The 24,505-nt window shown below is 36.5% G+C and overlaps 1 protein-coding gene and 1 long non-coding RNA gene across 4 annotated transcripts in view; one reads left to right on the top strand and one right to left on the bottom strand.

Moving 5' to 3' along the window:
* LOC129053902 (protein FRG1B-like) overlaps window positions 1–24,505 on the top strand; it is a 255,490-nt gene that overhangs the window by 69,235 nt on the left and 161,750 nt on the right. The window lies entirely within an intron of this gene.
* LOC129053901 (uncharacterized) lies at window positions 4–13,940 on the bottom strand. 3 transcript variants are annotated; one of them, XR_010137531.1, is made up of 5 exons: window positions 13,800–13,940; window positions 12,849–13,031; window positions 11,582–11,652; window positions 2,569–2,694; window positions 4–253 (listed from the first exon to the last, which is right to left on the bottom strand). It is a non-coding gene; the product is annotated as an uncharacterized LOC129053901 (long non-coding RNA). The 3 variants fall into 3 exon arrangements; XR_010137532.1 differs by lacking the exon at window positions 4–253 and adding an exon at window positions 783–1,830; XR_010137530.1 differs by lacking the exon at window positions 4–253 and having other exon boundaries at window positions 2,151–2,694.

Here is a 24,505-nt window from a genome sequence, read left to right as displayed (position 1 = left end):
TACATTAATAAGATAGATAAAAGTTAAAAACTGAGAGAAAATTAATTATAGAACATCAAAACAGGACATGTGTATGTGTGTGGGTGTGTACATATCTAAAGTTTCAGACTGGACATATTCCAAGTGTTCAAAAGATGCATGTGGCTGAGTGGTGACTCACTCCTGTAATCTCTGTGTTTTGGGAAGGCAATGGGAGAATTGCTTGAGGCAAGAAGTTCAAGATCAGCCTGGACAACAGAGTGAGACTCCATCTCTACAAAAAATTTAAAAAGTTAGCTGGGCATGGTGGTGTGCACAGTTTTAAATTTAGTTTTATAATTTGCTGTTTTAATATAAACATTGTACCTTATATATTACGTAACAAATATATTCAAAATTCATCATTCTTCAATTATACCTCTTTAGTTATGAGTTCAATAATAAATTACTAAAACTTACTTTTTCTCTTATCACAAATAGTTCTATTTACATCTATTCTGTACATAAAACTGATTTATCCTTAGAAAAAATTCCTAGAAATAATTGGATCGAAGGGTATAAACTATAAAGTTCTTATGTCATCAAACTGTTTTCCAGAAAATGCTGCTTCCATTTACATTCTTACCTCAAATTAACAGAGTATGTTTTGTATCATGGATTTTTTTTTTTTAAATTATGACTCTAAGAAAATACTTGAAAACCTGATATGGGAAAAAAACAGTATCCTATTAATTTGCATTTTAGTAGTTAACTAGAACAACAATTGCTTTTTTTTTTTCCTTTCCTTTTTAGTTTCTAGATTATCTGGTAATGTCCCTTGTTCATTTTTCTATTCAGATCTGATTGTTCGCAATTTTTCTACTGGGGTCTTCAGTGCTATGAATTCTATACAAGATACATATGAAGAGTAAAATCTCACTGCCTATTAAGGTTGTTGCAAATATTTTCCTCATTTGTCAGTTAACTTTCTTTATAATCTTTTTTTGTTTATAATTATAAAGCAGTTTAAAACTAATGAATTTTTTCTTCCTCTGCTTTTATTCTTTGTCTTTCACCCTACTTATCAGACTTTCAAAGAAAGTATAGAAATAATCATCTTAATGTGATTTTTTAAAATTATGATTTCTTTCACCTTACCAAGAATCTCCTCGGATGCCAGAATTGAATTTTACTCCTTTATACATTAATGATTATATAATGGAAATCATTATCATGTTGATGTAACCAATTACTAAAATATGTAAATTCACTTTCAGTATCTTGTACCTAAAGAATCATTCAATACTTCTGCACAAGGAGAAAATAAAAAAGGTTATTTTATAAAATGACTGTAAAAATAGTGAGTAAATATATTCTTTTGGTTGTTACAATGCTGTAACATTCTCTGCTGGTTTCAACAATATTCCTTTTTTTAGTCTTCCTGTTTGTCTTTAGACTTCCAAACAGTGAGTTTAAATATCATAGCAACAGTGAACCAGGTTTTGTACTATTTGATTTATTTTTTAATCTATCTCATTTGGTGTGTGAAATTATTAATCTTCATTTTTTAACTTACAGATCTTTTTTCCAGCCTAGCATTATATATTGATAGGAAATCCATTAAAAGTAGATCACAAAATCTACTTTTCAAAAAAGCTATTTTGTTTTTTATATCAAAATTACTGTGGGCTTAAGACAGATACTAAAATTTTTAATGAATACAATTAAATTTTTAAAATAACTAGTTACTAATTATATTACAAAATAAGCTCACCTGGAATCAGATAATTTGACAGCCATAAACTGCTCTGGAGGACTAGGGCCCTCATCAATTATTGGAGAAAAAACATTTGAAAATAAATTTGACATTTGCTGTAAATATAAAGACATTATTTTGCTTTAAAAAATGTGGTTATTTTCTTCTGCATTAAAATGTAAGAATATTCAGATATACTGATGTCACTGTAATACTGTATCTTTGGAATCAAGATCTATTTTACCTTCTTTTAACTACAGTGTTAATTTTATACACTGAGTAAGACAGGGTGATTAATGCTTATTTAATAACTTTCGAGATAGCTTCTCTTTATGTTTTAAAATACAGTCATAAATAAGCACATTTAAAAAGCTAAATGCTTTCATTTATTTAATGGATGGCCTTGCTGACCAAATGATACTGCTTTTTATCTACTAATTACTTTGTATCTCATTAGTGTTTCCTCTAATGGACTAAAGAAAATGAGCAAACTTCAAATTGTTAAATGCACCCAGGTTAGTTTTGGTAACAGGTCTGAATAAAAAAGAAATTCAAACATGTTTGACTCAAATATGTTTCCTTTTTTCTTTCCACTTACTATTTTAATTATTCATGTTGTTTTGATTTCCAAAGATACTCTTCTGGAACTACATGGAATGTTTTCAAATGCTTATGTTAGAAAGAGGGACTTGCCAATGGCTGGTAAATATTAAGGAATTAAAAAATAATGGAAGAGTCAAATTCAATGGTTCCATTCCTTTGGAAAATATTTGAGACTAGTTAGAGTTTGGCCTAAGTGAATGAATGTCCTAAAATCTACACTTGCGGCAGGATCTTCCCTTCCAGACACAAACCTTCTTTGTGTGGAGCTCCCAGGGTAAAAAGACCATTGTTAAGTGCTTGTATATAGGTTCCCTCATCCATTTCAATGGCTATGGTTCCTGAAATTTCGCCAAAGTTTTTTACTGTCCACCAGATTCCTAAAAAATAAAATTGATATTTCAACTTTATATTTTAGTTTTGACACAGAGTTCTTTGTTATTATAACTTAGTTTTAAAAACTTTTTATTTTCAGTCATAAGAAATAATACAAAGATCTCACATATCCTTTACTCGCTTTGTCTCAATGATGACATCTTGCATAAGTATCATACACTGTTAGAATCAGGAAACTGACATTGATATAATCCATGAAGCTTATTCAGATTTCACCAGTTTTACATGTATATGCATGTATGTGCACAGATTCATGCAACTACCAGCACAGTCAGAATTAGGTTTTTAAAATACAAAATAGCAACATACAGCCAGCCATGGGGGTGCATGCCTGTAATCCCAGCTACTCGGGGAGCTGGAAAAGAGAATCAGTTGAGCCCAGGAGTTCAAGGTTATAGTGAGCTATGATCACGCCACTGCACTCTAGCCTGAGTGACAGAGCAAGGTCCTGTCTCAGAAAAAGACCAAAACAAAACAAAAGACAACATGTAAGATACAAATTGATATATGGAGAACGGTCACTCTCCTGAAAGACCCCAGCCATCTATTCATGCCTGCTTTCCAGAGGCAATGTCTATCATAATGTTTCTTAAAAATGCCTCTACAGGAAGACTTTCTAGCGTAGTAATCTTTTTTTTTTTTTGAGACGGAGTCTCAGTCTTTCACCCAGGCTGGAGTGCAGTGACGTGATCTTCGCTTATTGCTACCTCTGCCTCCCGGGTTCAAACAACTCTCTGCCTCAGCTTCCCGAGTAGCTGGGGTTACAAGAGCCTGCCACCATGCCTGAATAATTTTTTTTGTATTTTCAGTAGAGACGGGGTTTCACCACATTGGCCCGGCTGGTCTTGAACTCCTGACCTCGTGATCCACCCGCCTCTGCCTCCCAAAGTGCTGGGATTACAGGTGTGAGCCATGGCGCCTGGCCAGTAATCTTAACTATGATTTTAGATTGAAAGCAAAATGAGCAGAATCTGTGTCTATGTATACTAAATTCCGATTTTCCAATAGAAATATTAGACTCTAGCAAAAATTATTTTAACAGTTGTTATAAAAGTTTATATCTTAATGTTAAAAAATATCCTCAAACCTCCTCCTAAATTGTACTTTAACTAGAGTAGAAATGAGTCAATCATCAACTGGATATTACATATTAAGGAATTCTTGTTAATTTTACAAGGTCTGATAATGACATACTATAATGTATAAAAATAAAGAACAAAACAGGTGATGAGAGAAATACATACCACGTTAAGAAATGTACATTTATGTACTTATGGGTAAAATGACATAATATCTGTGATTTTACTTAAAATTTTCTACGAAAAAATGTGTGTGTGGGTGATTAAGTAAATGAAATGAGATTGGCAAAATATTGATAATTAATGCTGGGGCCTGGGCACATGGGGATCCATTATATTCTTCTATGTATGGATTAGCTTGGATATCACCATAATAAAAAGGTTTTAAAGATTCAGTTAATTCCACTGCACAAAATTTTCTATTCAACTAAACATTTCATGATTTTCATAATCAATTTTAAAATACATAAAATTTTAGCTAAAATGAAGTTGGACCCTTATCTAACACCAAATACAAAAAGTAACTTAAAATAGACCAAAGACCTAAATGTAAGAGCTAAAGTTAGAAAACTTTTAGAAGAAAATGGGAAAAGCTTCACGACAATGAATTTGGCAATGATTTCTTATATAGAGCATCAAAGGCACAGGCAACAAAAGAAAACATAGACAAACTGGACTTCATCAGAATTAAAAACTTCTGTGCATCAAGAGCCACTGTCAACAGAGTAAAAGGCAATCCAGAGAATGGAGAAAATATTTGTAAACTACATACATTGTAAGGAATTAATATCCAGACTATATAGAGAACTCCAAAAAGACAAACACCACAATTCAAAACTGGGCAAAGGATATACACGGACATTGCTCCAAAGATGATATACAAATGGCCAATAAGCACTCGAAAAGATGCTCAACATCACTAGTCACTAGGGAAATATAAATCAAAACCATAATGCAATACCACTTCACACCCATTAGAATGCTATTATCAAAACAAACAAAAACCAAAAAACAGAAACCAAGAAAACCAGAAAAACAAATGTTGGGCAGGATGTGGAGAAACTGAAACCCTCTGCAATGCTGGTGGGAAGGTAAAATGGTGCATGCATTTAAATGCCACTGAAGTGTACACGTGAAAATAGAAAAACTGGCAAATTCTATATTCTGTGTATTTTACCTCCACACACACACAAAACCAATGGAGAAAAACAAAATTAATCAAAATTAAAATTTCATCTAAAGACGATTAGAAAGCAATAAAACTAATGACAATTTAGATGATTGAGTTATAGCTACAATTGTTTTCAGTAAAAGAAATAATGCTTTATTCTGAATCATTATGAACAGTGTTATGATTAGCAAGTCTTTCTTATAAATGTAATAGTTAATAATTTTAAATTAGTTTTACTTTTTATGTTCTATGCCACATTCACCAAGTACACTTAATATTAAATAAAATCATTTAAATATAATATCTTATTAATGTTTTGCAAATGAAGAAGAAATTTCTGGCAGACAAACTCCTCAAAATTTTCACACTCTGTCCAAGTAGGGAATTGATACAATAACATTACTTACAATATTGTCAACTGAAAAAGAAATTACTTTGAGCAGATGCCAGTATTTTTTCTCAATGAGATTTCAAAGAATAAGAAAGCTAAACACACTATCATCAAGAATTAAATGTGAGCATTCTACCTATTTTCTGCAAGTGGCCTACATTCAACCTTTGGAGGTATGCTTATATGTTTAACGACTAAAGTAACATAACATAATACTTAACAGTGCCACTCGGGGGTTTTAGCTGTGAAAAAGCAGTGGATCCTAAGAACAGTGGGCACTGAAGTTGCCTGTCTCTATGTCAGGTTACTGCTCAAGCTGTGTATATGCTGCAGACGCCCAAGCTGAATTTAAGAGAATCCGCTCTAAAACATTACTTGCTATTTAGACACATGCTTAAAGTTATTTCCCTTTAAACTTTAGGCAGATTGTGAAATATTCCCGCTGTGTTGTCTCACAAGGCATAATAAAGCTTTTCACATATTTTCACATAGTTTAGAATGTTTACATATGTCTGGCATGCCTGTAATCTAGCACTTTGAGAGGTGGAAGCAGGAGAATCACTTAAGCCCAGGAGTTCAAAATCAGCCTAGGTAACAAAAGGAGACCCCCACCTTTACAAAAAAATTAAGAAATTAGCTGGGTATGTTGGTACAAGACTGTGGTCCCAGCTACTCGGGAGTCCTAGATGAGAGGATTGCTTGAGTCTATGAGGTTGAGCGTGCACTGAGCCATGATCACGTCACTGCACTCCAGCCTGAGCAACAAAGCAAGAGCCTGTCTCAAAAAAAAAAAAAAAAAATGGCCTGATGCACCAGTGTCATGGCTGAGAAGATACTACCAGGGCACCCTCATTCTAGCATCAAGGCTGTGTGACAGCTCACCTCGCCTTCTGACTAACTCAGTGCTTCTGTGCTAAGGGCCTCTTTAAATCTCTGCCTTCATTATTTGCTTGGCACAAAGGAATGATATATCTTAGATTTTGTAATGGAATTTTCTTCCCCAATCTTACTGTAGTCTAAGTACCCTTCACAGAACTTCTATTAACCCATAGCTTACTTAGCTTTAGTTCCTGGGTAAATCAAATCTGCGTTTTGCAAACTACGATGTTGTAAGTTCAATTGCTTCTGAATCTAGCAGAACTCAGTGAAACTCTTTGCTTACAGACATGCTCATTTTTATGAATGTCACACATGGGATTCTCCATGTGAAAGGCAGAATTTCTTTCATCCTATTTACCAATCCCTTCAGATCCCTGTGAGCAACCAACAGAACAGCTTTAAAAAATTAAAAGGTTTTTTTCTTTCCCTTCACAGATAGACACATGCTTACTTATACGGCAAGTTTAGAAAATCCACAATGCAAAAGAAGGTGGAAGGACAAAGAGAAAAAGACGCAGAAGGACTTCCTCTTCCAGCCGAGATGGACTTGCCCTCCCACGATGACCAATGAGAAAACTGAAACTGGATAGAATATTTGAGAAAACTCTTTTTGGGGATTGGAACACAGGCAGAACGGGACTGTGATATTTGAGAACAGGAAAACACAGGAAGCAAATCTCACACACACTTCTGTTTTCTGCCCAATGGCAGTTTCTTGACCACACAGAGAGAGGTAGAGACCTCTAAAAATGAGGCAATGTCACTGTCATTAAGCTGAGAGTCTTGCAGTGCTAACATGTTTGGAGTTTATAGAATAAGGTACAGGAGAAGAAGGAACTACATACAGGTGAGGCCTCAAAAGTGTATGCAAAAGTTCTCTGCAGGTCTGGGGCCAAGGGCTGGGGGGAGTGCATACAGTAGGCAGGCTCCACAAGGCCTATACAGAGTGGCTGGCACTTCTGAGGGCTGACTGGAGATGCCAGAGATCACACAAATTTGGGACACAGCAGAGTGGCGAGAACTCACCAAGTATACCTAGAACATGTGACAGAGGCCCATGAGTATGAGCCTTTCCTAGAGTAAGAGTCACTGTCTAAGTCTACAGGCAAAAACCTAATAAATAAGCACAAACTAACAAAGGCCCAGGCTTGACAGGAGCAAAAGGGTCGTCAAATAATTTAACTAGGCATTAAGACATTTAACAGAAATAAAGGTTAAAATGTTATGAAAATGAAAGACTGAATTCATGAGGAAGACTTAAAAATCCTAAATGTGTACACATGACAGCTTCAAAATACTTTAAGCAAAAACTGCTCAAGTAGACAGATCTAGAATTACAGCTGGAGATTTTAACATAACTGGGAATACATAGCAGGATGAGTAAAAAATCAGTAAGGACCCAGAAGATGTGCAGTCACAAGCTCCACTAGTTCATCTAACTGACATCTAAAGAACACTGAACCACCAGGCGCCACGGCTCACGTCCGTAAACCCAGCACTTTGGAAGGCCGAGGTGGGTGGGTCTCCTGAAGTCAGGAGTTTGAGACCAGCTTGGCCAACGTGGTGAATCCCCGCCTCTATTAAAAATATAAAAAATTAGCCAGGCGTGGTGGCAGGTGCCTGTAATTCCAGCTCCTCCGGAGGCTGAGGCAGGAGAATCACTTGAACCAGAGAGGTGGAGGCTGCAGTGGGGCCTAGATTGCGCCACTGCACTCCAGCCTGCTGGGCAACAGGGCGAGACTTCATCTCCAAAAAAAAAAAAAAACAAAAAACCCCTGAACCAACATCTGCAGAATACACATTCTTTTCAAGTGTACATGGAAATTCACTAAGAAAGTATATTCTCCAACTATACTATAAATGAATTAGAAATCAGCAACAATAACATACCTATAATATCTCTATGTAGTAGAAATAAAAAACAATACACTTTTAAATAACTCAAGTGTCCACGAAAAGAAAAATCACAAGGAAAACTAGATAATATTTTGAATGGATTGAAAATGAAAACAAAATGTGTTGACTGTAACTAAAACTAAAGTGGAATGAAGAGATCTAACTCCCTTCTTAAGAAGCAATAAAACAAGAGCAAAGTAAACTGAAAATAAGTTAAAGGGAGGAGAAAAAAGACTAAAAATAAATGAAATAGAAAATGAAAAAAAGAGAAAATAAGTAATACTGAAACAGGCTTGTCCAATCTGAGGGCTGCATGTGATACAGGCCAGCTTTGAATGCAGCCCAACACAAATTCATAAACTTTCTTGAAACATTATGAGATTTTTTTGCTTTTCCTTTTCTTTTGGCTCATCAGCTTATCGTTATTGTATTCTATGTGTGGCCCAAGACAGTTCTTCTCCTTCAATTGTGGTCCAGGGAAGCTAAAAGATTGCATACCCCTGTACTAAAAGATCATTAATGATCTAAAATAAGTGATCTTATAAAGAATTGATAAACCTCCAGCTAGACTGACTGATCCAGGAAAAAACACAAAAAACACAAATTACCAATATGAAGAGACTGCAATACAGATTAGATTCTACAGGCATTAAAAGGATATTAAAGGAATATTCTGAACAATTTTATGCCAATAAATCCAACAACTTGGATGAAAGGAAATTTTCCTAAAAGACACAAATTACCGAAACTGACAACAGAAAAATCTGAAAATATCTCTTAAAAAATCTTAATTCTCCCACAAAAAACTAAAACCAAACCAAACCAAACCCTCTAGGTTCAGATGACCTCACTGGTAAATCCTATCAAACATGTAAAGAAGAAATCATACCCATGTTACACAGCTATTTCCAAAAACAGGGAAGGAGACAGCACTTCCCATCTAATTTTATGACACCCAATATCACTTGACACCAAAATCAAATAAAGACATTACAAGAAAAGGATACAAAAGTCCAATATCTCCCATCAACCCCAATATAGAAATCTTAAAAAAAAAAAAAAAAACACCTAGAAGTTAACTCTAGCAATATTCCAAAGGACAATGCACCACAACCAAGTGGGGTTTATCTCAGGGATGTAAAGTTAGTTTAAAAGTTGAAAATGAAACCAATGTAATTCATTGGCAGAATGAAGAAATTTGTATAATCATCTCAACAGATACAGAAAGAGGCATTTGACAGCATTAAACATCGTTATGATAAAAACTCCCAAGAAACAAAGTTTAAAAGGAATGTCTTCATTTTGATAAAGGTTTTCTCTGCAGATCCTATAGACATCACACCATATGGTGGACTACTGAAAGCTTTCTGCCTAAGCTTGGAAAAAATGCAATTATGCGCATTCTCGTGACTTCTGTTCAACACTATGGAAGTGCTGGACAGTATAATAACCAATAAAAAGCAAGACAAGACATAAGGATTAGAAACAAAGAAGTAAAACGATAGTCACAGGAAACATAATTGCAAATTTCTTAGTTTTCTATATAAACAAAGCACTAGAAGTAATAAGTGAAACAGGCTTATCAGACTACAACGTCACTATACAAAAATCAACTGCATATCTATATACTGACAGCAAAAAACTGGAAAATCAAATTCAAAAGTTGTATTGACAGTAGTGCAAAATTATAAAACACTTAAGAATAAATTTTTAAACAGGCATGCAAGACTGCTACATTGAAAATTATGAAATATTGAGGCCCAATATTAAGATGTTGATTCTCCCTCAAATGTTCTGGACTCAATACAAAATCTGAGAAAATCCAACAGGCTTCACTGTAGAAATTAATAAACTAATAGCAAGTACAAAGTTGGAGGACACACACTACCTGATCTCAAGACTTCATGAAATTATAACAATCAAGAGAAATATACCAACAGAAAAACAGACAATCGATAGAACACAGTCCAGAAATAGACCAATACATAGAAAGGTAATTGATTTTTTATGAAGATACAAGACTGGATTAATGGAAAAAGGAAACACCAGTGGTGCTGGCACAAATGTCTATCATGATGTTAAAAAAAAAAAAAAGTAAATCTTGAAACCAAACTCACACCATGCCAAAAATTAATTTGAGATTAATGACTGATTTAATGTAAAAACTAAAGCTATGATGCCTCTAAAAGACAATGTACAATATTTTCCTGACTTTGGGATAATCAAAGATCTCTTAGATCAAAGAGATAAGGCAGTAACCATAAAAGAAAAAAATAAATTAAGCTTTATAAAAATTAAAAGCTTCTGACCATCCTGGCTAACATGGTAAAACCATGTCGCTACTAAAAACACAAAAAATTAGCTGGGCGTGGTGGCGGGTGCCTGTAGTTCCAGCTACTTGGGAGGCTGAAGCAGGAGAATGGCAAGAACCTGGGAGGTGGAGCTTGCAGTGAACCGAGATCACGCCACTGCCCTCCAGCCTGGGCGACAGAGCGAGACTCCATCTCAAAAAAAAAAAAAAAAAAATAATGCTGTCCATCTGAAAACCACCATTAAGAAACTGAAAAGATAAAACTCAGACTGGGAGAAAAGACTGATAACACCATCAACTCTTGGCAAGGATGTAACTGGAGCACTAATTCATTCTTGGTGGGAGGGTAAAATGGCACAACCACTTTAGAAAATTTTTGGCAGTTTCTTACATAGTTAAACATTCACCTATCCTTTGACACAGCAATTCCACATCTACATATCTACCCTAGATATTTACCCTAATTTTAGAATTATTGATTTGCCATTTCAAAAGCAATGATTCTTCCAGAACAGTAGCTTTATACCATTCCATATTTTATATATTTTTTAAGCTACCATAATTTATGAAGATTCAAAATGTAACTTGCCAAGTTTTAAAAGAGAAAAAAAAGTATGGAAACAACTAAATGGAAAATAGGCTGGTTAAATGTGTTTGGATCAGTTTATTTCTAGTATCATTTACAGGCTACCCTGATATTTATTTAAAATTTTCATTCATTTTAGAGTTGACAAAATAATGATTTTTCCTGTGAAGATACATCGTTTAAGAGACAACTGACTTCTATAACTAAAATGTATACATGTTCAAAGACAACAACTTGTAAAATATATTTGGTTGAATAACATTTACATTAAGCCTTTAAAATTATGTATCAGAATCTCCAGCTACTAAGCAGTCTAATGGTGCCTACTAAGTCAGAGAGTTGTAATTCCTCTCTCCTGTGCTCTGTTCTGACAATGAAGTAGAGGCATCAATAGCATCTACTGTGCTAAAGAATAAATGGAATTCACAACTGTAGGTAATATTTAAGCACTTTAAGACAAATATGAATACATCATAAATTTCTAACTAGGAAAATATTTTCAATGAGATCTCAAGAAATGTTAATTTTTTCAGAATAGAGCACTGAAAACTGACTCACCAACAATATCAAGCTGGGTTTCTTCATCTTCTTCTCATTTTCTCTTATTATCTTTGCTCTTTTTCTTCTTACTACAGGACATAATTTATATAGATGAGTTTAGGTATATTGATTTGTGTGATAAATAAATATCATAAGATTGAAACTTGGAAGTCTTTTAAGCTGTTTCATTTATAAATTATTGACTTAGGAAGACTTACATTGCTATGCCCTCTTAAATACAGTACTGAGAATTTGCTTCAGGCTTTGTACATATTATGTTAAAGTTCAACGCAGATTGTAGAGCCACACTGCCAGATTTTAAATCCTGATTCTGTCACTTCTTAGCTCTGCGATTTTTGGAAAAGGTACTGAATCTCTCTGTGAGTCAGTTTCTCCACTTAAAAAATTAGGATAATAACTTAACCCTTAAGGCTATTGTGAGGATTAAGAGGTAATATGCATCTTCACACATTGCTGGTGGAAATGTAAAATGGTGCAGCATCTACAGGAAACAGTTTGTGGTTCCTCAAAATGTTAGAGTTACCATATGACCCAGCAATTTTACTCCTAAGTATGTATACCCAAGGGAAATGAAAACATATGCCCTCAAAAATACTTACATAAGAATATTCACACTAGCATCAGTCAAAATAGTCAAAAAGGGGAAACAACCTAAATTTTCATCAACTGACGAATGGATGAACAAAGTGTTACATCCATAAAATGGACTACTACGCAGCCATAAAAAGGAACAAGTGCTACAACAATGATGGACCTCAAGAATATTATAAGTGAAAGAAGCCATATACAAAAGGCCACATGTTGCATGATTTCTTAGGAAATATTCAGAATAGGCAATTTCACATACATAGTAGACTAGTGGTTGCCAAAGACTAGGAGAGGGAGAGGATGGGATGTGACTGCTTTAATGGGTAGGAAGAGATTTCCTTCTGAGATGACGAAAATGCTCAGCAACTAGACAGTGGTGAACCTCATGAATATATACTAAAAACCACTGACTGTACAAAAGGGTGAATTTTATAATTACGAATTACGTCGCAATAAAAAAATAAAAAATCAAGAGCGATTTGAAAAATGTTAATGTGCAAAGTGCCTACAACAATTTCTTGGCACACTGAAAGTGCTATATAAGCATTAATTATGATCATTACGATAATCTTAAGACACTCTTGTCTGCATTTTCATCATAAAGTTTTCAGAAGATAACTCACCACTCCTCACAGGAAATTCACAGAGTAAAATCTCAGATTCATTCAGAACATACCTGCCACTTATTCTGGCATCTTCATGAGCCCAGACTCCTTGAGAGGGTTCTCAAGGGCAGTGGCTTCAGCTCACTCCTTCATACTTTCTTTCCATCTCGTCTAAAAATATCAAAACCTCTGTTTATCACGGAGACCAGGAGGAAATGCTCAATATTTCTATGTACAGTCAACCTCGGGCAAATCTGCCAGGTATAAAAGAAGCGGGGATATGAGTGCACAGGTATTTTTCTCCTAAAGAGCTAATAAATTACCACTACGACCTCCTCCTCACATTTGGCTCAATTTATTTACTGCATATATGTTCTCTCATTTAATCCTCACAGTCTTCTAAAGGTATAAAAAATGGTCTGAAAGTATAAATGTGTAAACGGAGGTTCAAAGATATTTGATCTGTTAATGAGTAAATGGAAGTTCAGACATATTAACCAATTTGCCACAAATTACAAAATTAGTAAATGACAGAGTGCAGGTTCGAGCCCACATCCCTATCAAAGCCCATATACACCTCAACCACTGTGTGATTCATCCTGGTTTCACTCTACATATTAGCTTAGAAAAAATTAATCAATAATTTTTCCAGGAAGAGACAATGGAGAAAATAATCATCCCTAACAAAGGAAGTTATTATCATGAACTACGAGATCAGACTAACACAGACCACCAGGCAGAGGCCTGGAGAGATGCCTCAGGGGACCCAAACTCGTGGGTACGGGGCCACGGGTCACCCGCCCGTCTGTCCTGTTTCCAGGGTCGTCCGCACGGGAGACTGCTCCTCTCTGCACAGGCGCCAGGAACCGCGGTCCTGCCTCTGTCCAGTCTGGATGGGGGCCAGGGCGAAGCCTGGGAGGCCACAAAGCCGGCTCTCCGGGCCACGACTTCTACCGGATTCGCGGGGGTGGAGTGCGTCCGAAAAGAACTGAGGAGGCTCCCACCGGAGCTGCAGGACCCACCTCTTCGCCTTGGTTCCCTTGAGCACAAGCTTGGTAGACTTCACATAAGAGTTCTCGTCCATGGCTCCGGGAGACTCCTGCACGGAGAGGCTGAAGCCGACTCAGGACGAGTATGTGACCCGCAGCAGCACCAAGGCGGAGAGGAACACAAGTGGAGGCGAAGTAAACACTCCTTGACAGCGTACGTCTGTCCAGAACCCACCTTCGTCTTGACCCAAACGCTGAATGGCTGAGATTTCCACTTCTGCGTTTCTGCTGGGGAGCTATGGCGGTCGCAGAGGGCCGAAAGATGTCCGCACGCAGCTGCTCCCTGACTCCCTCTGGAGGAGCCCCTGAGGATTAGCGCCTCCCCGAGGGGAGGAAAGCCCGCCTGAGCCCGCAGGTACGGGCTGTGGTGGGGCTGCCGGGTGCGCTGTGGAATCGCCTCCCGCTAGAGCTGCGGGCTGGCGACGGTCCCCGTGGGAGCGGGAAGCGGCTCAGGCTGCCCTCGCCGGCCTGCGGTGGCGCGGCTGGAAGCGCGGGGCCACTGGTGCGCGGGTCACTCGGGGCTGTGCCTCGCGCGACTGTGTGTGCAGGAAACAAGCAGGAAATACCCTAAAATAGAATGAAGCGCCATGTTGAGGGCCGCGGACATCGCGAGTGCTGTGGGAATGTGGGCTGAGGTGGAGAGTTATGGTGGCGCGTGTTACAGGCTCAGGGGTCAGGAAGAAGCCTAATCGTGGAGGCGGCATCTGAGGAGGGTCTTGAACGCTGGGCAGGCTTTTGCCCGATAGAGATGGAGGAAGCTAGTTCTGTCTGATGGAGGAAACAGGGCGGAGGCGTGGAGGGAGCCATGCAGCGCTGGTGTGAGGAGCCGGGAGCAGGCCAGGCCTGTAAAGCAGAGTAATGGGAACCAGGATAGAGAAGGCAAGTCGGGGTCCTGTGGTCGCTGAAGAATTTGAATGAAATCAGTAAACAGGTGAGAGGGATCCATCGCAAGAGCATGGGATGAAACGAAGAGTAGTCCACAGTGATTCCTCTGCAGAGGTGGGTATTATTCATCGCGTATGTGACACCAAAACGGTGGGTATTATTGACCGCGTATGTGACACCAAAACCACCCCACTCAAGCTGTGGCTCTTTCCCTAAAGTAGAAAACAGAGACCAGTTGGGTTCCAAGCATCCACGAAGATCTTATTAAATTCGTGATCCCTGGTGGCACCTTGGAGTCAGGATTGGCTCATCTCAAACCTGATTCAGAAACAAAACCATCTCAATGTGCAGAGATGAGCGGCCTTACCACTATCATAACGTATTTTCTGGTGTTTTCACAGTGCTGCACTTCCTAATCCCCATTCCACCGCAATCCACATGCCGTGATGCCCAGAGGCATTAACAAAGGAGACACACAGGGGCTCCTCACGTTTGCTTTCCATGGTTTTGATGAAAATCTGTTTCCTCATCTCATACAATGTGGTTAGCAACAGTATCATTTAGGGTTGAAGAATTAAATGGTACAAATTATATAGGGTGCTTATTATAACCTACATGGAAAATGACTAGGATATGTTAGCTATGCTCATCACCAACATTGTTGTATGATGGTAATAACCAGATAGTCAAGAAGGCTGACACCAAGAAAATGGATACATGCTCTGAGGGAATGAATGTGGAGAGATCAGAAGGTCAAGAACAAAGCCGTACAACATGTCTGCAGTAAAGGGATAGAGAAAAGAAAGGCTATAAAAGAAGGAATGAAACAGAGTTAGAATAAAATTATAAAATCAAAGCTAAGGAGAATTTCCAGAAAGAGTAATATCATTTAATATCATACAGGTTTAGGAGCACAAGATGGAAAAAAGGCCTCTGAATAACTGACATTGAGGCAGTCCTTAGGGAAGCACCATTTCCAATAGAGAAGTAGACAGAAAGTCAGCTTGAAGCAGGGACTAGGTGAAGAAGCTGTTGGCTGGTCGCATGGCGAAATAAATAAGGGATGGCATATGCCATATTTCTGGATTTCTTTCTTTCTTGCCCAGCCCCTATATATGCATAGAGTTTGGCGAAAACTTACAAAAAATAAAAATGAAACCAATTTCGTTTGTAGACTCAAATACAATGCTTCGTGTTAGAATGAAGATAAATTCATGCCTCTCCCTTCTATTGTCACCGTCAGTTTTGAAATTAAACATCAGCTTTTCTTCTTCATTAAAATCATTTTCAACTCCTCCCAGGTGTTGGTGGTTTGGAGGAGTTATATAAGCAGTCAGGTCTTGATGAGTAGAGGAGGAGGGAACAAACACTTTCAGCAAAGGCAGAATTCTGAAATTCTGCTCTTATTTTTCGCAGGAACTTTCCTATGTTTGTGAGGTTATTCAGTCATAAAGATCCTAGTGAAATTTTTTTCAAGCTTGACTAATCGTAATCACTGTGGACGTTTGTTTAAAATGTGTATTCCCAGGCCTCTCACCTGCTGATTCTGATTCAGGAGATCACGGATGTGACTCAGAATACATGTGTTTGGCAAGTATCACAAGTGGTTCTTATGGTCAGGCAAATTTGGGAATCTAACCAGGAATTTATGTTTTTATGACTGGCAGCTAGAAAAGATTCCTAGAGTCTTGGCTTTTTGAAAATAAAATATTTCTTTTTTAAAAGGAAAATTGTATGACTAGATACAATATTTATACATGTGGCACATGTACTATACTGTGTACTTTTGTCATATTTACAGTTAAAGATGTGTAAGAACACTCTGAGAAAAATTATATATTAAATGCAAAGAGGGGTAAGTCCGGTTGGGGTAGAAATGGGAAGGGTGTGCTTATTGTTGCTAAAAGGTAGAAAAGCCAGAATGATAGCCATCTAAAGTTGCAAATAGCACATGGTAAGTTGAGAGAGCTTCATAATCATGTCTGAAAGCTTCTTTGATATACTGAGTTGAAAACAGTGGCTTTGGACAAGATTTGAGGGAGAAACCAACTATGCTTTAAAGTGCTCATTTAAAAGACTTTAATTAAAGGAAAATCTTTGCATTTACTTGAGCTAAATTAACTTCAGGACTTGAACAAATTACTAGTCCTTAACCTCTTAAAAATTCTCTTTCATTTCAAATGAAAGTTTAAGGTGGCCTTTATGTTCGATTGGCATAGTTGTGTGAAGACTTAACAGCAAGGTACTGTACCTTTCTAAATGTTTACTTCTTAACTTTGCTGGAAGAAATATACTACTCAATTGATTATTTTTAAAGCAAAGTAAAACAATTTATTTTGACAAGCAGCACTGTATTTTCCCAGTTTTCTGGTGGCAAAGATTAGGCTTAACATCATTAATCATCAGAGAAATGCAAATCAAAACCAAAACGAGATAACATCCTACACAAGTCAGAATAGCTACTATTAAAAAATTGAAAAACAACAGATCTTGGGAGGCTGTAGAGAAAAGGGAACATTTACACATATTTGGTGCGAATGTAAATTAGTTCAGCCACCGTTGAAAGCAGTTTGGAAATTTCTCAAATAATTTAAAATAGAATTACAGTTCAAGCCAACAATTGCGTTACTGGTATATGCCCAAAGAAAATCACTTATTCTACCAAAAAGACATATACACTTGCATGTTCATTGCAGCACTATTCACAATAGCAAAGACATGGAGTCAGCCTAGGTGCTCATGAACAGTGGATTGCATCCATACAATGTGGTACATCTACACTGTATTATTAGGCCATTCTTGCATTGCTATGAAGAAATACCTGAGGCTGGGTAATTTATAAGGAAAAGAGATTTAATTGGCTCATTGCTCTGCAGGCTGTACAGGAAGCATGGTGACGGCATCCGCATGGTGCCTGTGGAGTCTCCAGGGAGCTTTTACTCATGATGGAAGGTGAAGAGGGAGTAGGCACATCGCATGGTCAGAGCAGGAGCAAGAGAGAATGGGATTGTGGGTAAGTACCACACACACTTACACAACCAGATCTTGAAAGAATTCACTATCACAACGACGGCATCAGGCCATGAGAGATCCACTCCCATGACCCAAGCATCTCCTACCAGGCCGCACCTCCAACACTGAGTATCACATTTCACGATGAGATTTATAGGGGCCACCTTCCAAACCATTTCACACACCATGGAATACTATGCCACCATAAAAATAATAAAATCATGTCCTTTGAAGCAACATGGATGTAGCTGAAGGCCATTATCCTAAATGAATTAATGCAGGAATACAAAGCGAAATACCACATGATCTCACTTATAAGTGGGAGCTAAACACTGGGTACTCATGGACATAAAGATGGAAAGAATAAACACCGGGACTACTAGAGGGGAGAAGGAGGAAGGCAAGGTTTGACAAACTAACTACTGGGTACTATGCTCATGTATTAATCTGTTCTCACACTGCTATATAGAACTACGTGAGGTTTATAAAGAAAAGAGGTTTAACTGACTCACAGTTCCACAGGCTGTACAGGAAACATGGCTGGGAGGCTTCAGGAAACTTATAATCATGGCAGAAGGTGAAGGGGGAAGCAAGGCACGTTCTACCATGGCGGCAGGAGAGCAAGTGAGCCAGGGTGGATGTGCCATATGTCTAAGCCATCAGATCTCATGAGAACTCACCATCTAAGAATAGAAAGGGGGAAATCTGCCCTCAGGAGCTAATCACCTCCCACCAGGTCATTCCCCCTACATTGGGAATTACAATTCATCATGAGATTTGGGTGGGGACACAGAGTCAAACCATATCAAATCAGCATCTGGATGATGGGATCATTCATACCCCAAAACTCAGCATTATGAGATATACCCTTGTAACAAACTGGCACATGTACCCCTGAATGTAAAATACAAGTTAAAATTATTTTCAAAATAAATTAATTAATGAATAAATAAATAGGATTAAATTAAATTAAAATTTTGAATTAAAAAATTTGAGAGTGATTTCAGCTTGACAGTTATGTAAGTTATGTAAATGGAAACAGTGAGTTCTGTAGGGTTCGGATCATTTGCACTATCTGTACTAAGTTGATGTCCAGTTGTTTGGATGAAAAGAAAACAGGAGAAACATATAGATCTAACAGGGAAAAAAATGGACAAGTTTTTATGATAGCAAAAAGAATGGAGGAAATAGGACTGAGGTTATAGTGATTGATAGATATTAATAGATGACTAAGTCAAAAGCCACTGGTTTAGAAAATATTGATTAATTTTGTTTTATTCCAGTCAGACAAAAAAACCTATAACCTGCCTCTAAAGAAAACCCTTTTAGCCCTGTAATTATCTTTATTGCAAGCACCATTCCATTCGTTAAGTAGTGTATAGGGTGATTAATAAGTGAATTATTCACAGAATTAAGACAGAAGTTTTGAGTATTTCAGGATATTAATAGTATAGTCAATGAACTAAAATAAAATTTGACTAGAGGTGTGATCACCATGAATGCCATGTTGGTATCTTGTTAGATTTGGCAGCCTAAAGTTGACAAATTTATTAACAAAATAAACGTTCCTTGATGATTAATTTACATTTAGTAGACACGCTCTTTCTTTTTTCTTCCCTTTCTTATTCATTCATTCATTCATTCCTACAGAGCAGTGACTTCCATTCTAAGATTCCCGGAATCCTAAGGAATTCTTGAATGTCATCATAGGGAGCCAGGTGTGAGGATTCCCAAAAGTTGTGTTTAATACTTGAAAAATCTCGAAAAGTTATATATTTACACCAGAAAAAGCTATACAGATTTTAAGTTATATATATATATGGTTGAATACTTTTTATTTCTCTCCAGAACTGAGTCATTAGGGTTAATAATGTTGATTATTTCATACTGACCTAATGGGTAGCCTTTACATATCATTGATTACTTATTAGTAAAATAAGAACCCCCCCCCCCAAATTACAAAATAAACATATTTGGTGGATTTTTCTTAAAGGCTTTTGAAACATAAAATCAGAGGAGAGGATTAAAAGTAATCCTTGATTGTTAAAAAGGCAGGGAACTACCAACTTAGAAAATTGTTTGAAAACAGCATGATATATACATGGCCCTCAGCCCAGCTGCCTGTTTTAATAAAGTTTTATTGCAGCACATCCATGGATCTATGGTGATTTCCTGCTACAATGGTAGAGTTGAATGGTTGCTATAGACACCCTGTGGTTTGCAAAGCCTAAAATATTTATCATCTTGTCCTTTATAGCAAAAGTGAACCCAGTTTTAGAACATTCACTTTACAAATTGAGATACAGTGGATGCTGCCTTAACTGACCTCCACTTAACTGATTTGCAATCAGCACTTTCTGGCACCCCTGTACAACTTATTGACTGATGTCCACTGCAAACTGAAAGTCTTTGAGCTACTTTTAATGCCTGTACATTTCTCCTTCCATCACAGAAATTGTATAGTTTCTAAGAGGAAGCTGTGTTCATTCCTAAATATGTTTACGCCATTTGTTCTTGTTCTTGTAGTTATGCAATTTAATTAAATATTATGTTGAGAGGCTGAGACGGGCAGATCACTAGATCAGGAGATCGAGACCATCCTGGCTAACACGGTGAAACCCCGTCTCTACTGAAAATACAAAAAAATTAGCTGTGCGTGTTGGCGGGCGCCTGTACTCCCAGCTACTGTGGAGGCTGAGGCGGGAGAATGGCATGAACCCTGGAGGCGGAGCTTGCAGTGAGCAGAGATCGCACCACTGCACGCCAGCCTGGGTGACAGAGTGAGACTCCGTCTCAAAATAAATAAAATAAATAAATAAATAAATATTATGTAAACTGAGAAAATAACAAGAGTAGTATTGTTGTTTCTCTGAAAAATAAACTAAATGTGTTGGAACAATGAGAAACTCAAACAGTTTCTGTCAGCTTAACTGTTGGCAAGACAAGTAGAAACAAATGGGAAAAATTGTGTAATCTAGGATTTCAGATTGTTTTACCCCAGTTGTCTTCACAGAAAGTGAACAAGAAATCAATGACAACATATCATTGGCATAGTTTCCACAAGAAACTCCACTCTGAATCCGTGCAAGGCTTTGACCTTGTCATCAAAATTCTGGCAAATTTATTGACACATGTCTTTTAAATTAAAGTTACGTTTTAAGGACTTACATCTAATACTTCTTATGATTCCTCCATCTAACTTAAATTTGTGATTATCTGTTTATTACTGGCCCCAATCTGATTGAATAAGGGGGTTTCTACCGTTTTTGCTAACCAAAAGTTTACTTTGATGAAGATGGAATTATAAATACAATAATTCAAGTTTAAAGAATTAGAATGGTAATGGTTAAAACAATTTAGTATGCCTAAAAATCACTTGAAAAGCTTACTAACAATGTAAATTCTAGTGTCTTAGGCCTGAGATTTTGATTCAATAGGTTTAGCACGGGGCATAGGAATCTGTATTTTTAGGAATGATAAAGGAACATAGCTTAAAATAGGGTAAATTATGACTTACAAATATAAAATGAACACTTGTCTAAGATTTTTGTTTAACTCATTTATTTAATGAGGGAGCCAGTAAGATGTTATACTGTTTTATGGAAAATTAAAAGAGCCACACATATCTAGGCACTAAGGAACACTGAAAAAATATGCTTGATAGGTTCAAAACTGACTTCTTGATGGAAGATGGAAAAAGGAAAATTAATTATACTTCCACCAAAATCAATCATTTGCCTGTCTATAGACAAGAATATTTGCATTACTATCAGTAATCTACAACTAACAGAATTGCAAATAACAAAGAAAACAAAAGGCACAGAGACCCCATAGAAACAGATAACCCAGTTATTCTAGACAAGGCTGAGATTTCCATTAAAGACACTCAGTGGTAATTTTATTGGTCCATCTTAAAATCTTTCCATTTTCTCCTGAAACAAACTGCTCAAGCAATTCAAATACAATGAATGTGGTAAGTGGGTCACACCTGGAGAAATCATTTTCTAACCTATAATAAAGACTGTTGAATTACTCCATTCACTGGAAAGAATAAAATATTACCACATAAATTCATATTATGATAATGGCCCACTATGAATGCTTTGGTGTTCTTGATTTTCTTAAGATTTATTAATATTTCTGAAGTAACTACTAAATGCCAAGCAATATATTTTCTAATTTAATCTTTCATTGACTTTTACTTTCACTTCAATTGAGCTACTCACTTTCATGGCTATAAACTTAATTTTCAATAACATAAAAATTGATTTCTAATCTTATAAACTTTAATGTTCCACTGTGTGTCCTGCTCTTTCAGACTCTCACTTCCTTACTGCCAATTCACCTTCTATTCTGTCTCTTCCAGTGCCCCAGTATTTTGACTCTTCCATTTTCTTTTTTCTTTTCTTTTATTAAGTGGATACATGATAATTTCACATGTTGATGGGGTACAGTGTGGTATTTTGATACATGACACATCGTTAAAAACCTCTCCTCCCTATATTTCCCAATCTGGTAACCTCTCTTCTACTCTCTATTAGATCAGTGTTTTTAGATTTCATATATGAATGAGATCATGTGATATTTGTCTTTCCGTGGTTAGCTTATTTCACTTACCACAATGTCCTCTATGCTCATTCATGTTGTCACAAGTGACACGATTTTACCCTTTTTTTATGGCCAAATGTGCATATGATATAGTTTGGATATTTGTCTTGACCCATATCTCATGTTATATTGTAATCCCCGCTGTTAGAGATGGGGCCTGGTAGGGGGTGTTTGGGTCATGGAGGTGGATCCCTCATGGCTTGGTGCTATCCTCATGATAGTGAATGAGTTCTCAAGCTTCCTGACTAGTCAAGCAGATGTTGGCACTATGCTCCCTGTACAGCCCATGGAGCCAATTAAGTCTCTTTTCTTATAAATTATCCGATCTCAGGTATTTCTTTATAGCAATGCAAGAATGGCCAAATACAGCATATATACCACATTTTCTTCATTCATTCATTGATGGACACTTAGGTTGATTCTAGGCTATTGTGAATACTGCTGTAATAAACATGAGAGTCCAGAAATGTCTTTGACATAGTGATATAATATTCTTTGAATATATACCCAGTAGTGGGATTGCTGGATTATGTGGTAAGTCTTTTTTTAATGTTTTTGGAAGTTATATTGTTTTCCATAACAATTGCTCCAATTTACATTTCCACCAACAGTGTTTGAACATTCCTCTTTCTTCACATCCTTGCCAGCATTTGTTATTTTTTGACTTTTTCATAAAAAACATTCTAAACAGGGTGAGATGATATCTCACTGTGGGTTTGACTTGCATTTCTCTGATTATTAGTGATGGTGAGCATTTTTTCATATACCTGTTGGTGATTTTTTTGTCTTATTTGGAGAAACCTCTATTCAGCTCTCTTGACTATTTTCTAATCCAATTATTTATATTTTTGCTATTGAGTTGTTTGAGTTTTCTATAAATTTGGGATATTAACCCCTTATCAAGTGAATAGTTTGCAGATATTTTCTTCCATTTTGTAGGTTGCCTTTTCACTCTTGTGATTGTTTCCTATGCAGTGCAGAAGTTTTTATTTGGTGTAATCCCATTTGTTTATTTTTGCTTTTGTTGTGCATGTCTTTTGATGTCTTTTCTAAAAAGTCCTTGCCCAGACCAATGACGTATAACATTTCACCTATGTTTTCTTCTACTAGTTTCATAGTTTAGGGTCTTACATTTAAATATTTAATTTATTTTGAGTTGACTTTTTTATATGATGACAGATATGGGTCTACTTTCATTCTTTTGTGTGTGGATGTGCACTTTTCCCAGCACCATTTGTTGAAAAGTCTGTCTTTTCCCCATTGAATGTTTGCATCTTTGTCAAAAATAGGTTGCATGTAAATGTGTGGATTTATGCCTGGGTTCTCTATTTTTGTTCCACTGGTCTACATACCTGTTTTTATGCCAATACCATGCTGTTTTAGTTAGGAGAGCTTTGTAATACATTTTGAAATTAGATAGTGTAATATCTCTAGCATTGCTCTTTTTGCTTAAGATTTATTTGGCTATTTGGGGTGTTTTGTAGTTTCACATGGATTTTAAGATCTTTTTTAATATCTGTGAAGAATGAAATTGGAAATTTGATAGACATTATATTGGATTTATAGGTTGATTTGGGTAGTATGGTCATTTCAACAATATTAATTCTTCTAGTCCATGAACAAGGGATATCTTTCTATTTATTTTAATTTTTAATTGCTTTTATCAATGTTTAATAATTTTCATCTTTCCATGGATTAATTTACTTGTAGGTATTTTGTTTTTTTAATAGCTATTTTAAATGGGATTACTTTCTTGATTCCTTTTTCAGATAGTCTGCTATTGGTGTACAGAGATGTTACGGATTTTTTATGTTGCTTTTGTATCCTGAAACCTTATTGTATTCATTTACTATTTCTGATTCTCAGTGGTGTATTTAGGATTTTTTACATATGTGATCATGTCATCTGCAAAGAGGGACAATTTGACTTTTTTTTTTTTTTTTTTTTTGCAATTTGTATGCCTTTTATTTCTTTCTCTTACCTAATTGTTCTGACTAGGACTTCCAGTACTATGTTGAAAAAAGTGATTAAAGTGAATATCCTTGTCTTGTTCCAGATCCTAGAGGGAAAGTTTTCAAGTTTTCACCATTCAGTATAATGTCGCCTGTCGGTTATCACATATGGTCTTTATTTTATTAGGTTCTTTTATAACTAATTTGTTAAAAGATTTGATC

This window comes from Pongo abelii, chromosome 17 (assembly GCF_028885655.2).
Source record: "Pongo abelii isolate AG06213 chromosome 17, NHGRI_mPonAbe1-v2.0_pri, whole genome shotgun sequence".
Lineage (NCBI taxonomy): Eukaryota > Metazoa > Chordata > Mammalia > Primates > Hominidae > Pongo > Pongo abelii.
Note: the sequence above shows the minus strand (reverse complement) of the source record. Positions and strands in the feature narration are given on the sequence as shown.